Genomic DNA, 17,081 nt, shown 5'->3' on the forward strand with positions numbered 1-17,081 from the left:
GATGATCACTCCTCTTACTTTTTAAAATCATTTGAGGTTGACTAACTGTTTTAAAGCTTTTCTAGAGACAACAGAGAAATGCATTTGCTTGTTTTTTCCAAATATAGACTTTTCCTAAATATGGATGCCAGGTGATGCTAAGTGTGGTTAACACTCCTGGAGGATGGGATGCCATTCAGATGGACTTGGGCAAGCTCAAGAAGTGAGAACCTCATGCAGTTCAATAAGGCCAATTGAAAGGCCTGCACATGGGTCAGGGCAATCCCAGATAGTATCAATACTAGTTGGGAAAAAAGGGATTGCAAGTACCCCTGAGAAGAAAGACTTGAGAGTGCTGGTGGATGAAACACTTCACATAAGTCCTGTGTACTCACAGCCCAGAAAGTCAATCAGAAAGTCTGTCATGCCCATCACAAGAGACACAACCAGCAGGTCAAGGGAAGTGGTCCTTTCTCTCTTTTCTTTGCACTGGTGACATCCTATCTGGAGTATTGCGTCCATCTCTGGGGCCCCCAACCCCAGAAGGACATGGACATGTTGGAGAGGGTTCAGAGAAGGCCACCAAAATGCTCAGAGGGCTGTTTCCTCTGCTATGAAGGCAGGCTGAGAGAGTTGGGGTCGTTCACCCTGGGGTAGAGAAGGCTCTGGCAGAACCTCATAGCATGTTCCAGTATGTAACAGTGGCATCTAAGAAAGATAGTGACAAACCTTTTAGCAGGATCTGCAGTGATATGACCTGGGGTAATGGTTTTAAAATAAGAGAATGTAGATTTAGACTAGATACAGGAGAGTTTTTACAATAATGGTGGTGAAACACAGGAAAGAACAAGCTTCCCAGAGAGAAGACATTTCCCTGGAAACATTCAAGATCAGGTTGGACAGGACCCTGAGTAACATGGTCTAATTGAATATTTCCCTGCTCATTGCAGGGGGGTTGGACTGGACGACCTTCTTTCCAGCCCAAACAATTCTATCATTCTGTGATTCTGCTGTTATGGGACATGACTTTTAGTTGTGTAGGAGTCTGCTGTAATTAGCGGATGCTATTAGTCATGAGAATTGATAAAGTCTTGAAGTCTTGGTCCTGTGTAAGTTTTACTGACCAAGTATTTCATCCAATATTTTTAAGTGCAGAGCTAGGAATGAATAAAACATACAACACAATACCTCAAGTCATAGCTGAAAGTTTAAAATAAAAGATGGAATATTCCCAGCTTGGATACACTTCTCCACACTTCTTTCCCCTAATAAGCAAATATTTTCAAGGACAGATCAGGAAGAGCAGATACTAATGTGTCAGCAGCATTAACGTGTCAATTCATCTGTTAAGCAGAGTTCTAACTTTTGCAAAATATATGAGTTTGAGTTTAGTTCTATTGCATTGAAAATATAGCAGTATCTATATAGTCTAAAGTTCCTCTGTACCAGCTGAGAATCTAGACCACCAGGTTGTTAATAATTCTAGTTAGTTCAAACAAAACATAGTTTGCAAAAAATGCATCCTTCCAACAACAGCCAAAACAAGTAACTGTGGTTATGGAGACTGTGCAATAAAAAAAGGAAAATCCTTCCCTAAAACATTTTTCCACTCCAACAAACTGTGTCTCAGTGAAGTCCTGAGATGGGAGCAATAGCTCTCTACTTGTGAAAGATTTTCTTCCATGAAAATATGAAATCATAAGTTTTTCCAGTAACTTTCTCAATTCATATAAGCTTAGTACTCATAGATGTGAATTGCACAGCCTATTTACATGCTGTATAAATATTATTTTATGAGCTTGCCAGCTACTCTTCATAACAGGTGCTGAAAGTTCCATACAATAGCCTCCTTCATAAAGGAAACCTATAGATTTTTTCAGAAGTCGGTACTTAATAGAAGTAAAGGAGCCGAAACCTCTTCTTGAAGCTACTTTAGTATGCAAAAACTGTATTCAGGTTCCATATTCCAGTTAAAATACACATGTACAATACTCCAATCTTCTTTATACCATCAAATCAACTTCCTTTAAATGAAAGGAAGTAATTTCATTACTTTGGATTTATGTACAATTGCAAGTGGTCAACTAGAAGAAAAACTATTGGTATCACTCTCTAAGGGGGGAACAGCAATTTTATATTGATAAAGTCCTTATTAAAAGGCTTACTCTAAAATAGAAAAGCAAGGAAAAAAGAGTGAAAATGTGAAGTTGTTACTAACCTGCGTCTGACTTCATACATCCTTTAATGAGAAAGCTATAAAGCTGTTGCTGTAAGAAACTTTCTTTTGCTAATACTGTAAACCCAGGAAACGTGCTTGTCAAAATATTATTCCTTTATATAAAGTCAAGCAAATGCAAATAATTAGGGCATTATCCAGCTGCAAAAAGCAACTATGTTTTCCCTTGGTCCTACAGTAGATTAAAAAAAAAAAAGAAAAGTTTTCTGAAAGACACCATTTACTACTTGGTGAACACTTGCTCTTTAGATTATATTATTAAAATTATCATGATATGATGGTTAAATTATTTTTTGTTCACTGGCAGTCTAAGGCACAAAATACATACATTGCGGTTTTTTGTTACCATGACATTTCAGTCGTATCACACATCTTCTGTTCCAGTACCATTAGAATTATTTTTTTTTAAATTTGAAAATAAATTAACAAAAATGGCCAGGGCATAACCTCCCTTCATATGTATCATTTATATAGCTCCATAATTGATAGATGTGTCTGAGACACAAATTAGACTGACTAAGGAGACTTTCTTAAGAAAAATATCTTTTATCTCACACCAAGGCATGAGGTACTTGGAGATATTTATTCTTTTTAAAAGACCAGTATGTAAAAATATTTCATAAGCATCATAATTTTTTTATCCTTTAGAGATTATTTTTATATACTTGTTTTCATGTGTAATGGTTCCATTTTTCTTTGTTGGTTACTCTCTCTTTTATTGCAAATAAAAATATGTTTGGATAAATTGCACATAAAGTTGTTTTTTGCTGCTTAAATCTACTGTAGGTTTTAAAAAAACATACCGAGCCTCAACTCTCATTCAAACTGGGTAAAGATTCTACCTCCTCTTAAATTCTATACCTTATTTCTTCTACATCAAAATCTTGCAAGAAGATAAGTAACAAAAGAAGCTGGAGAGGTTTGGTTGGTGTTCATTGACATAGATCCAGCAAGCATGAAGCTAAGTTTGTTTACAAGTTGTAAAGGCTGAAAACACTACTGAATTCTTTATTTTCAGCTCCTTTTTTCATTTACAGTCCTTAATATGAAAATGCCCTGCGGAACAGTCCATGCATGCACAGGGTCAACACATTGACTAGTAAATTAAGCAAGCTCCATATGGTCCTTGGACCTGATGTGGTGTGGTATTACTTGAGTATATTTTTCTAAAAACAGGAAGGCCTCTTTCCTCTCTTATGGGAAAAGTTATTGCTCCTGCATTGTGCTTGAATGTGGTGAAAGACCATTAGCCATTGTCAGCTAAAACCATGCCAGGGAGTACAGGAAAATATAGGACAGTGTGGGACAATTACAGGCCAGAGCTCACACCCAAACAGCGTTTTATTAATTAATAGAGGAATTAGTCAGAGGTTTTGGGATAGGAACCTGAGTGACAAGCTTGGGTCACAAGAACAAGCAACTCCTGACCCAAAGAGAGCACAAAGCTAAATGTGAATGCAGTTGGCTCCCCAGTGCAGGAGATGCAGATTCTCCCTTGTTTGCAGAGGTGAGAAAAGACAGGAGTGCATAAGCTCTTTACAGAGGAAGTTTAAACACCAGGTCTTCAGGTGACCATAATTACACACAGTCTTCAACAGATCTGTATAGTTAGTACAAGTTCTTTTTTGAGGGGTGAAATATACACATTGTCCATATTTTCAAAGGCACATCTGAGAAAACTTTCATGCTTTGAAAGACACATAACTGCAGTTAGGATGGATGAATCTATGGCCTCTGTCATGGCCTACAAAATACTGTTTCAGCTTATATGAAATAGCAGAGTTTTATGATGAGTGATTGGGGTTAGTTTCTGGGTGTGTACCACAAGTACAGAAACATTTAAGCACGTTCCTGAAAAGTAGCTCATGACCATGAGATGTGACTGAGCTGGGTCACTAAAATCACCACTCACTTTCAAAAATGTCAGACAATAAATAGAGCTTACTAATATTAAATATTGGCACACAAGCATTTGGTGACTCATCACCTTCTAAACAACTCACTCTGCAACTGCTGACTAGTAAAACATCAGCAATGTCAAACAAAGAGAATAATTTCCTTCAAGAGGTTTTTCCATTTTGCCTGATTTTTTGCCCTCTGAAGTCAATGGCAAAATTATCTGGGATTTAAAGGGCACAGGATTAGGTCATTAGTGTCTCCTAATCCATTTGTCCTAAACCTCCTGAAGAGAGACAAGTGCTGTAAGTGTAGAAGAGAAGACATTTGTTTTAATTTTGCTTATTTGAGGTAACAAAATCTGGCACCAAATGCATTTGTGTGTCTGGGTGTAATTATTCTCCTTTCAAAGAACTGCTACTTCTCTCTCGCCTCAGGACCATTAAGGTGTTAAGTACAAAGACGCTGCTTGATGGAAGTAGGCTCCAGACAGTCTGAGATGTGAAGAATCAGCCTGGTGAGAGTTCCCACGTCAGACTGTTGATTAAACAAAGGTAACTCAGTACCATATCACCAACAGTGAGTGCAAGGGGGGATGGGAGGGAAGAGGAAAAAAATACAAGAATGAAAAGAGGCAGAATATCCTAACCCTCATATTCTTCACAAAATTATTTCCTATTAATTTTTTTCTCTGTTAATGTCTCTCAAGTTTTAAGTTTAATATTTCTGTTGAGTATAATCACAGCTTTGTTGGCTGCAAGAATTTATAAGGTAAAGGCACACAAAACCAGAAGCGGGCAGCAAACGTTTCCTTAATAGCTGCTCTGTAAATGTGATCATGGGTTTCAAGGACTGCCTCCCACTCCCTCCACCTACTAACCCATTATTCAACAAGGACAATCACTCATCACAGAAACAGGATCAAGAAAGATGCCTCATTCTTACAATAAATTGACCTGGATATTAAAATGCAAATCTGTCATCATAAACCATTGCAAATTCATGTGGATAATGACAGCAAATGTGAAGTTAGCTTAATGTTTTGAATAATGATATTGAAAATAATTAAAAAGAAAATTAAAAAAAGGGTTTTTCCCCTATTTTATCTGTTACCAATTGATTTAATGAACCCAAATTTTTTTTCTGTATTCTAGCAACAATATCTGCAGGCTAACCTGGGACAGGTAGGAAGAAAAGAAAAGAAACGAAACAGTCATGTTCTGGAGCTGCATTTAACCAGATGGTTGCAATTGGAGAGGTCTTGTCTGGTCATACAGGAGATTTGCACTGTCATCTCCAGTGGTACCTCATATTGGGTATTTTTCTGGTTTGAACATGGAAGTACTCACACCTGGACATGTATCATGCATAGTGCAGACCAGCTATCAGCTCTGGAAGGTCTCAGTAAGTCTGTGCAGAAGATCTAAAAAGTAGTGATTGAGATATATTGAACTGAATGGAAAATTTAAAATTTCCACATGGACTTTAGGAAGAAAATAAATTTTTCACAATTTGAAAATGCAGCCTCTTTACTTCTATGTATCGGGGATGATACTGGGTTTGAATACTATGTTAAGACTAATAAATCTTTGTCTCAAAAACACATTGGAAGAGGATTCAACCATCTTTTGTCCTGGAGTTTGTTTGCTATTTTTTGTGTGAATGGTCACAAAAGGTGAGTTTTGGCTTAAGTATTTGGGTGTGTTTGTGAAACATTGGTGGTACAGTCGTATCTCTTATTTTACAGGAAAGAATCAATGGAGGTCACAAGGCTATTGCCAAGATCATGTTAGAGCTTCTGTTGAAGAGTTTATAACCCAGATAAAATCTTTTCATCATGATAAAACCCAGCTGGAGACCTCATACCCAGAGCTCCTTTCTGATAAGTGATGGAAACAGCTGTCTAATTCTAGCAGGCATAGAATACTGCTAGAATCTGTATGCATAGAGTGGATTTCAGGATCTCTCTCTAAATAAATCAAGCTTTTTTGATTCTTTCTTTCTGCTGCTAGAGGATGTATTACAGGAAACAATGCAATAAATTCTGAAGTAGAAGAGATAAGTAACCACTTTCTGGTTGTTTTTCACATCGACATAGCATATCTGCAATTTCTCATTAATCATGGAACATAAAAGACCCATCAGAAATGGTTAAAAGCATGATGCAAACCAAAATTCTGCCTTCTCACAATAAAAGAAAATATATAATATAATATAATATTAAATATATATATAATTATATAATGATGGGGTGGTTTGGGTTGTAAGAGACTTTAAAGATCATCTGGTTCTGATGCCCCCCTGCCATGGGAAGAGACATCTTCCACTAGACCAGTTTGCTCAAAGCTCTATCCAAACTGGCTTTGAACACTGCCACGGATAGGGCATCCCCAGCTTCTTTGGGCATTTTGTGCCTGTGCCTCACCACCTTCCCAGTGAAGGACTTCCTCCTAACACCTAATATAATATCTTTCACTCTAGCAATTCAGGGACACTCTTAGAAGTAAAAAAATAAGAAAGTAGCACAGACATAAGAAAGAATATGCATGAAACATTCACAGTTATAATGGAAGCAAGAAGCAACCTACAGTGTCACCAGCTTTTCAACTGACCCCAGCAAGCTTCTAAAAAATATTAAGGTCTTCCTTGAAGTTGTAAAGTTTGTATACCAAATGAAGTGAAAAAGAGATTTCTGGAAAAAAATATGCACCTGAAAAAACATGAGATGGCAGGGAGAGAGGGAGTGAAAGATAAGGCAGGGGGCAAGTTCCTGCAGGCAAATGTTATTTCAGAAATTTGGGCCTTAACTGTGATTGACAGCATTGAATATTATAATTCACAAATAGCATCTCCATTTCTTTTTAACAACAAGTTTTTAATAAGAAAAACAATAAATACTTTACTTACAAAATAGGAAAGCAAATTTGCAGATAGAAATAAGTCTCTGTGGGTTTCATCAACTAAAAGTCATCTTTTCCCCTTAGAGCACTACATCATTAAATCATCAGAATATCATAACAAGGACAATACGAACTGCTGAAATGATGGAATGCAGGCTTGGATGCCACAAACAAGAAGTGTATTCTCAATGTGCCATTGATTGAGCCAGTGGAGCAGACTGGCAGCATGCTTGTCATACTGAAAGCTGATTGATAACAAGGGTAGATTATTTATAGCAAGCTTTACTATATGACTTTTTATAGAATTTCTTGCAGAAGAGTACAAACCCAGCCTGTTATATTTGCTTATCCTGAACCAAGGCTCCATATCTGAAATGCTATTGTTACTATGTATAAACACCCATTCTGAGGTAGCATCCTCCAGCAAACCTACTTCTCCCTCTGCAGCTGATGCCTTATTTCCTTAATGTGAAGAATCATTTGTGCCCAATTTTGAAGGAAGAAGGGGCAGGCAACTCAGGAAGACTGCAAGGATGTTTGTTGTGGGGTCATGCAAGTAAAAAAATCAGAAGGGCCAAAGTCTAACTAGAATTTTATCTGTCTACTGTCATAAAAACCTATAAAAAAACATTTCTAAAAATACATTAACAACAAAAGGAAAGCAAAGGAGAATCTCCATCCTTCATTGAATGGATGAGATGGAAACATAATGACAAAAGATGAGAAAAAGGCTGAGATACTAAACGCCTTATCTGCTTTAGTCTTTAATAGTTGGTCTCCAATACCCAGTCCATTAAGCTGAAAGACAGGGATAGGGAAAAGAGCAAAGCCCACATAATCCAAGGGGAAACTGCCAGTGGTCTGCTATGCCACTTAAACCTGAACAAGTCTCTGGGACTGGATGGGATCCACTCAGTGGTTAGGGGTAAGGGAGTCAACAGAAGTGCTCACTGAGGCACTTTCCATCATTTATCAGCAGCCCTGGCTAACCATGGAGGTCCCAGGTGACTGCAAGTTGGCAAGTCTATCTACAAGAAAAGTTAGAAGGAGGATGTGGAGAACTGTAGCCTCGTCAGCCTGACTTCAATACTAGAGAAGTTCATGGAGCAGATTATCTCGAGTGCCACCATACAAAATGTGCAGAACAACCAGGGGATCAGACACAGCCAGGAGGGGTCCATGAAAGGAAGGTCCTGCTATGTCTAATAATGTATTAATTACAGTGTGATCACTCTTCTCCCAAAAAAGTGAAGTGATTATTCCAGAGAGTGTGAGAGATTCACCTGAAGATACATAGATAATAGAAAACTTAGGAGATATAAACATTTTTTAGCAGCATATTTAGAAGTCAGAGACAAAACTATGAGGAGGCTGAATGATTGGGCTAATTTTATCCAGGGAATGTAGGGTAGAACTGGGAGTTGAATACCAAACCTTAGACCTGCATCTAGATCCTGAGCCTGAGAAATGCATTCATCCTAATGATCTTGGAGATCCTTTCCAACCTAAAAGATTATGTGCATCTCTATTTCTCCTGTCTCTGCTTAAGCATTTGTACTATTTTTAAGTCTATGGGAAAATACCTAGTTATGTTTTGAAAGGCATCATGGCCAACTGGTCAGGCAGCACACCAATAAGTAGGCTTGTTGCAGTTTGACTTTCAGAATATTGTGATTTTAGGGGTGTAAATATTGTTAAAGGACAGTTAGTAATTTTTGAAACCTAATAAACAAACAAAACCCCAAACAAACAAAAAGAAAACAAAAGCCCTATTGAACCTAAAAAAAAAAAAATGAAAGTACCCCAAACCCATGCACATAAATAGCAGAGGTATGAGAACTAAAACGATACAGGAATACTTACCAATTGACACATTACAACAATCAATGGGGAGCTCTTCAGAGTTATTTGCCAAGTAGTAAAAACCAAATTGAGTAGAAGATGCTTTCGAGTCATAAACCCTATCCACCATGTCCCCCACTAGGGACACCGGACCACAGAGGACCACCAGGAACACCTGGGACCAAGCTCACATGGCCAGAGGTAAAAAATTTAGCATGCTGCTTCTCCTGAAAGCCAACAACCACCTCTCCAACAAAGCAGGAAAGGGGAATTAAAAGTAACCAGTTTCTGCAGCTAATATGTAGCTAGTTTTTCCAGCTACATATTAATAAGTACTCTGTCACAGAGACAACAAATACTCAAAAATCCTTCATGTGGACTTTGTTATTGCACAGTAATTAATGCTTGTGCTTAAGTCTGTCCTGACCTAACCCATGGCAAACAGATGCATTTTACTTGCTTACTCAGCACTTCTCACCAAAGACATGCACACGGGTTTAGTTAAATATTGAAATTAAATTAATGAATTTAAAAATATCACCTGAGGAACACAGAACCAGCCATAAATGGACATTTCATTCTGAAACAGAGATATGTCTGATTATTGAAAATAGGAAAGAGAGGAAAAAATATCATTTGGGGGGAAAAAGTAACTATTGTCCCATAAAATCTGTGAGGAATAAATACGGCCTTTGGACAAACAAAATTAGTTGGTGTTCTTTGTCAGATGTTTTTGATTACATTAATTTTTCTTGAACTGATATCATTAGACTTAGCCAGCTATACACGCACAGCAATTAAATCAATAGTGGCTCTGTGTTTTATAGAATTTCCTCTTCAGCACTCACAAATCTGAAGTATTTTTACCAGTATTTTGTCCAATATGTTTCAATATTTTAAATAACAACATTTGGCAATCTAGAGAAAGTTTGGGTGGTTTTTTTTTAGTAAATTTAGATTTACTTTCATGGATGAAACAGTGCCTGAGAGAGAACAGCAAGAGGCTATCTGCACAGTGAAAGCTCAGTTTGAATAAGCCTGGATAATGATTAACATTTTTTCCTTTAGGGCATTCTTCTCTGCAGCTCTCTGTTCGAAACTGGTACCTTTTGATTCATCAGGAATATGTTCTTTATATTCAATGAAGAGCTCAGAGCACATAAATTATCCAAGACTGAAATTTCACTTTATTTCAACTACTTAAGGTTCAGTATTGACACTAAGACAATGAGCTAAGCACTTCCAAAACTCAGTAGCGAGGCTGAGGCACTTCTGAAGGATACTTCACTCCTTGCTAACATAGATATTCAGATGTGCAAGTACTTCCATTGGCTAAACACTGATCTGTGGACATATATAGGTTGCAAACATAGAGCTGAAGTCAGGTGTAGCAGTTCTAACCTTGAAACTAACTAAAAATAATTGATCCTATAGGGATGATTAGTAGTATAAAACCTTTTTTTTTTAATATTTCTGGCAATGTCTGCATATGGAAATCTAACAAGTATTTATTTACTTAGGAACAGAATGTGTTTGGTATGTAAATTATTGACAGTGGACTTTCTCATTGCTGTTTTCACAGTGGAATATTTTCAAAGCAGACTGTGCTTTTGCAGTACTTTTTCCAAGTAAATAGATTACAGACTGAAATTAAAGAATTTGCAGGTATATTTGTGCATAAAAAAGCCCAAAGATACAGGGATTGGGTGCTGCAGATACTTTGATCAGCACATCTTTGTCCTCACAAAACAGTATTGACTTGCTTTTCTAGTTAATTCCTTCAAATATTGCCTCTCTTATTTAGAAATGATATTTTGTCAGTATCACTGTAGCCTTATTAAAAGAACTTCAAATAAAAGAATTCATATTATGAGGAAATCAGCTCAAATGATGCTGAGCTCTGAATCATAAGTTGACTGCTTCAGCATTCTGCACAAACTAAGGCACTTTCTAGTGGTTAAATTCATTTTACAAGCAAAAATTAACTACTACCATGAATTCAAGTGCTTTGATGTGAACATGTTCCATTTGCAGAAATGTTTCTGAAGACCACCACTAGCTCAAACTTTCTTAGAGAGGCAGATAAAGACACTTTTGCTGCCCTAAGAATGAGGGGCTGAGGTACAGCTGACTTCATTGACAGAACTGGACAAGAAATAGCAAAGTTGGGTTAGAAATAATGGAAAAAGACAGGAAAATCTTGATAGAATACCTCTCCACAGCCAGGGTGATGAAGAAGATAGTGAATGGAAATGTGAAGAACATAATAGCTGTGGGCAGATTTAGTCAGATTTCCTTATTTATAGGGTTAGGACATTAACTTTAAACATCTGATAAAAATCTCAAAAGTAAGGTAAAATGGATAGCCTCTGGAAGTGGATCTACCTGGGCATGGAGAATGTGCTCTGAGACTCTGAAATTCCTTCTCTCCTGGCTCATCCACAATTTTTAACATTGAATTAGCATGGAATGAGACCATATTAAAATAATATACATAGCAGAAATAATACTGTTCAAAAGCTAAATCCATGAAAATACCCATATTTGAGTAAATCAGTGAATGTATCAGTCTGGTGGTTTGTGTGCTAATTAAGATCCCTTTTAAATAGATGGCCTTTTAAATACACAGCTATAAGACATGGCTGATGTTCAGTAGTCTTTTTATAAAACTGATCTTTTGGGTTTTTATTTTAAAAAAACTCTGTTGTTGATATTTTTAACCATGACTAAAACTAAGATTATAAACATCTTTATAAATTTAATGGAGTTTATTACCAGCCTTAATACAATTGCAAGTCTTAACCCCAAATCACCTACTGAAATCCCTGCCACAGGTTAGTAAAAAATCAGCATAATTGCAAGTAACTAAGTAGAATTTTAGCATAAAGTCTGCACAAGCACTAAAACTGATGCTAAAAAATTCAATATTAATTGTGTTGGTAGACTTAAAAATCTATAGGTCATAAGTGATGAAAATAACTGAAAGAGTTCATATAATTTTGCTCATTGAATACATATTTTAAAACTTCTCGGTATATAAAGCTGAATGGTACATGATGCTAAATATAACAGCAACATTTTCTTTTTCATAACCAGTTTGGAATTAATGTGCTAATTAATATGTATACACATAAATCAGAACTCTTATAAAAGGAAAAATATGCAATAATGTTTACTTAAATCAGATTAAATAACCCCACCTCATGCTGTTTTCCTACACATAGCATTTTGCTGCAAGTGTAATTAGACAAATAAGATGTTTCCACCAGCACTGCATTTTACAGATAATTCATTTTTCAAGCATTAGTGCCAAGCCTCAGCAAGATCTCTTATCTGATGTGTGTTATACAGTGCCATTTCTATCCAGATTCTTTTCCTGTCACTGGAAGTATCTTAATCATGAAGAATGCTGTTGTGAGGTTTTTCTTTCCCCCTAACTTATCATCAAATTTGTAGATAAATGTTTCAAAGTATTTAGCTAATCATGTATGAGCTGCATTTTAATAAGTTTGTATTGGCTACAACTTTATTGATATCTCATGATACTAACAGTGAATTTTAATCCTTTATTTCTCCACTATTCACAATAGTTACTCATTATCAAATTTATAATACTAGAATATCAGAATATCATATGATATCAGAATGTCAAATGATGACCAAAAATAAAAAAAAAACAAAAAATACTAGGGAATTTCATTTTGATGAAGGAGTGCAGCTTTCTGGATTTTTGAATTTAATAGCTTAAAAAAAGAAAATGCCTATTTGCAAAACATGGAACATTTAATTTCATTTGACATGTCTAGGTTAAGACAGCTTTCCCCTGAGCTTAAAACAGGGGATGGACAGAGTTCTTTCTGCCTTCCTGGTATCTCTGTTCCAGCATTTTCTGACTCTGAAATTCTTTCATGTTGATATTCTTGTCAGTTGCTCAAGCTGCGCAATTTGCGACGAAAAAATCAGTTTTTCTGAAGAGCTGCAGGATCCAGGAAGTTTTTAATTCATCAGAAACTTGAAATCTATTCTAATTCAGATTGATACTGAAGCAAAACCAAGTATATATAATCTCTTGGCAAACTGTAAGAGAGAAAAAAGAGAAGAAAAGAACTGTAGTATGATGTTCAGCTGATGATAAAAACTGAGGGGAGTGGCTGATACACCTGAAGGCTGTGCTGCCACTCAACAGGATCTTGATAGGCTGAAGAGTTGGGTGGAGAGAAACCCTATAAAGTACAACAAAGGCAGATGTTGGGTACTGCACTCAAGGAGAAATAACCCTAAATATCAGTACAGGTCAGGGCCTGACCTAGAAAAGAAAGCAGCTCTGCAGAGAGGGAACAGGGAGTTTTTGTGGATGGCAAGTTAACCATGTGTCAGCAGTGTGCCCTTGCTTCCAGGAGGGCCTATAATATCCTGGGGTTGGGAAGACTGTGGCCAGCAGGTCAAGAGAGGTGATCATGTCCCCTTACTCTGCCCCAGGAGGCCACATCTGGAGTATTGTGTTCAATTCTGGTCTCCACAGTTCGGGAAAGACAAGGAGCGACTGGAGCATGTTGATGAGGGGTCTGCAGCACCTCTGTTATGAGGAGAGATGTTTAGTCTAGAGAAGAGAAAGCTGGGAGGTGATCTCATCAGTATGTATAAATATCTCTGAGGTGGGTGTCAGGATGTTTATAATGATGCCCAGCAACAGGCAAGGAGCAATGGCCACAAACTAAAATACAAGATCTATACCAACATGTGAAGAACTTCTTTATACTGAGGGTGGCAGAGCACTGGAACAGGCTGCCCAGGGGGATCATGGAGTCTTCCTCTCTGGAGACATTCAAAACCCACTGGACACGTTCCTGTGTCACCTGCTCTCCTAGCAGGGGAGTTGGACTTGATGATCTGCCGAGGTCACTTCCAACCTTAACAATCCTGTGATTCTGTGAAGAAACTTTGGAAATTTACAATAGCTTTTGGAGCCATAGTATTTGACAGAGGCTGTGGAGAATTAAATAGGAAGAAAAGTTTAGCTGAAAGACAAGGAGATGTTTTCAGTGATTTTTACTAGAAATTTGTCCCTACAGCTCTCTAAATAGCAGGAAGAACAGAGGAATGAGGACAAAAAGTGTACTAGATTATAAAAGAAAGGCTATAGATACAAAATTTGAGCCTAATATGAAAAGGTAGTAGGTAGGGATGATGTAGGTGATTAGAGTCTTTAAAGGCAAAGAGCAAAGATGCAGTAACTATGGTGATGATGACAACAAAAACATACGCTGCACTGACAAAATGTGGGAACAAACATTGAACAGGACAAATTGAGGGAGAACGTTCATACAAAAGTACATCACTGCAATAGCAATCAGACAAGAAAAGTTTATATTAAAAAGGTGAATAGCAGACATAGAACTTCATTCAATTTTCAAAACTCAGTGACTCTATGAAGAATACTGACACAACATTTTAGAGACATGTCTCTGAAATACACTTCAAGATATGAAAGTAAAGTCTCAAAACCAGAATGCTTTTACACATGATCAAAGCAAAACTCTGAGCGAGCTAATAGCATCTTTGCAACTATGAGCCAGAGTATCAGAGTTCAGCCAGTCAAGACAGTGGCCCAAAAATATGCATTTACTTAGACTGCTCTAGACAAGAAGGTTGCAAATTGCTCACACTCTCCGGATCCATTATCCATCCTGGTAAACTTCATAGAAGTGAATTTCTGGGAAATGCCCTAAAAATTCAAGGTACTCCTTCACATCTTTCATACATGATCCATGTATGGATCCTGCTTTAAATATTAATATCGGCTGTAACTATAACATATAAAATCCAAGAAAATCATCTTAATTATAAGATTTTGGACATATTTTATGAGCTAGTCCCATGAATCAATGTTGAAATATTGGCCTCTTTGTACTTAATGAGGTTAAATGATTTTTCAGGTGTGAGATAGGAAGAGTTGTCCAAGGAAAGAAGGAAAAATCTCTTGCATATTTTAAACTAAAGACATAAAACTATGGAGAAAATAATTGAAAAATGGTCATTTATTAACTCTAGATTTGACATATTAACTGTTGCTGCACATGTTCCCATGGACTGTGCTGCTGAAATAGAGAAGTTTCATATATTTTACCTTGCAACTGAGTTTCATGACACATAAAGATAATTGTGATAACCGTACAAGGGGGGAAAGTCTCACACACCACCATGACAATATCCATTTAGACTTCTTTATTATTTAATGATCACTCCTGCAACAAAAGCAAAAATAAACAGGGGAAAGACCTGCTACTCTATTCATCACAGTTCCATTTTAACCAAGTTCTAGGGAAGAAATTACAATTTGATGCCTTGTGTAATAACCCCTAGCATCTCAACTAATGAGCTTCTGAAGTGGCAGAATCATTACTTTTATGTGCAGTTGACCATTCTTGAACTTTTCTTGGCTCTATATATAATTTATGTGCAACCTTTATAAAGTCAGTTTCTTCAATTTTAACTTTTACTAGTTAATTCCTCCTTTCCTCTTAAAGCTTCCCTCATGTGTTGATTTTGGTAAAGAAATATGAACACAAAATTGGGGTAGCATAGCAGAGAATTAAAAACTGAAGATCAGGCAGTGTCCAATAATACAGGTTTTGCTAGACTGAAACTTGTGTGAGCCAAACATGCAAAAATGAGCCCATTTCCCTTTATTATACATAGTAGATAAGCAGGTTCTGATTATTATGCTTGCATAGAATTTTCACGTACACTTTCTATATATTAGTACTCAAATCTTTATCTAACCAAGACAAATAATTTTATTCAACAGGCATCTGGAAAATGTATAGAGGAATCAAACTTTGTCTTAGTGAAAAATTGATTATTCTTCCAGAAAAAAGGTGTCAGGGTTTTGGGGTTTTTTTAGCTCTGAGTTTTCACAGTAAAATCTCTCAGGAGAGCTGATAAAATGAGCTTGAAGTGTCTAATCTATAGACTTATAAAGAAGTGCATATAACCTGCACAAGTAGTTACTCACAGAGGACAAAGACAATGGTCTACATTTTAAGTAATGAATAAGGCTCTTCTCTTACTTTTTATTATTTAACTTTTATTTAAGTTTGGCTAGTATACAGAGTTATGAAACCTGTACAAATTGTTTTATCTTTTTATTTAATTTTCTTCTTTTTTTGGAAATTGTGTTTTAGCCTAATATATGGTCATCATCCCCTGGAGAACTATATATGTCCATTACTGTTCCTCTATAGCATTCGATAACAAGGAGTTATTTATTTTCAAAATATGACAAGATACACTGCAGAAAGGAATAGACTCTTCTCCATGTCAAGCTGATTTTATTCAACATTTCTTTAGGTTTGTCCTCTTCTATCCAAGCCATTCAGGTAGACATTGTGCTTTCTGTCATCAGCAACATTTATTTTCATGAAACAGTAAGATTGCTGTTCATAACTCACAGTGCCACAGTTTAGATCCAGATTTTCCAAGAGGCTTATTCAGATACCATGACACTCAACATTGTCACGCTCAGCTCTGGAAATGGAATTCATAATCTGAAGTGGAGGCCTAAATTCCGTTTATACAGGAGTCAGATAGAGTTCATTTAGTTTTACAACCCCCTATACACTGAATTGACAAAGCTCAACAGGAAGCACTGAGAGGAAAACTTTTCATGGCGCTCAACAACACTCCCAAATTGGTGGCTCAGACAAAGACCCACATCATTCCATTGCCCCACAAAAACCTATGGCATTTCTTTTTTGCACAGATGACCGACACAGGTCATTCTCATCAGCTCAGTCTGCCCTGGCAACATAAATTCAGTTCCCTTGCAGCCAGGGGTGGTTTGAACCATACACCCTCTCTTGTTACAAGTTTTTTATTCACACTCAGTTAGACCTTACTGGGATAGTGAAATTTCAATCCTTCTTGACTTTCTAAAGCTACAATAATCACCTGGAGCGAAATTGGAAAAGACTGACCAAAATTAGAAACAAGTTACAAAAAGCAGATCATCCTAACTTCCAGTAAAATATCAGGTACTGAGATGTAGTTCCAACCATCCTTGCTTTCCTTTGACTTACACTGTGAGAAATGGAGCCTAATAAAATTCCCTATATTTGTATATCTTGTATACAAATATCTTTGAGTTTGGATATTTATTCTGCTGATTAGAATTCCTTTTAGCTTTTCTTTTTTGTGTTTGCAATATGACTTTGCTGGCATCCTGCAAG

Source organism: Motacilla alba, chromosome 1 (genome assembly GCF_015832195.1).
Source record: "Motacilla alba alba isolate MOTALB_02 chromosome 1, Motacilla_alba_V1.0_pri, whole genome shotgun sequence".
Classification (NCBI taxonomy): domain Eukaryota; kingdom Metazoa; phylum Chordata; class Aves; order Passeriformes; family Motacillidae; genus Motacilla; species Motacilla alba.